Source organism: Palaemon carinicauda, chromosome 25 (assembly GCF_036898095.1).
Source record: "Palaemon carinicauda isolate YSFRI2023 chromosome 25, ASM3689809v2, whole genome shotgun sequence".
NCBI classification, from domain to species: Eukaryota; Metazoa; Arthropoda; class Malacostraca; order Decapoda; family Palaemonidae; genus Palaemon; species Palaemon carinicauda.
This window is the reverse complement of record NC_090749.1, coordinates 87202138-87202881: the sequence shown is the minus strand read 5'-3', so window position 1 is coordinate 87202881 and position 744 is coordinate 87202138.

Below are 744 nucleotides of genomic sequence, written 5' to 3'. Positions count from 1 at the left end.
GTTATTATTATTCTGCAATTAAATCTTCATATCTAATTATTCCAGTTCTGTTCTCTTATATTAGAATCACTGCAATGATTTATGGAGGTGAAGAAATCTCTTCATCAGAATAATCAGCCGATTATCTATATTTCTATAATGTCTTAGGTCAACTAATTATCTATATTTCTATAATGTCTTAGGTCAACTAATTATCTATATTTCTATAATGTCTTGGGTCAACTAATTATCTATAGTTCTATAATGTCTTAGGTCAACTAATTATCTACATTTCTTTAATGTCTTAGGTCAACTAATTATCTACATTTCTATAATGTCTTAGGTCAACTAATGATCTTGTTTAGAAAAAATTCTCTGATCATGATGGTATTTTTTTTCTTTTTCGCCATCAGTTATGAAAGGAAAAAAGGGAATATTTGAATCGACTTCAGCAGGTAAGTTTGTTTAATAAATTTCAAGCATATTATATGTGATCCTAGATAGACCTTTCGGTATTCGGGCACCTTTGCTTCAAATTTCTTATTTCTTCCAACGTATTTTCAATTGTATGCAATAGTTGTTTAATCTTTCATCTCAACATTAGAATAAATAAAAAAATCTGTTTTTGGCCATGTTAGTTTATTTTGAATTTTATTAACGGTTTCTGTTAGGTAATTATTTTACAGCAGAAAATATCCGTCATAAGCCATTTATATATATTTCGTTATGATCTTGTAGCATTTGTCATTTTCTCTCAGCCTGTTC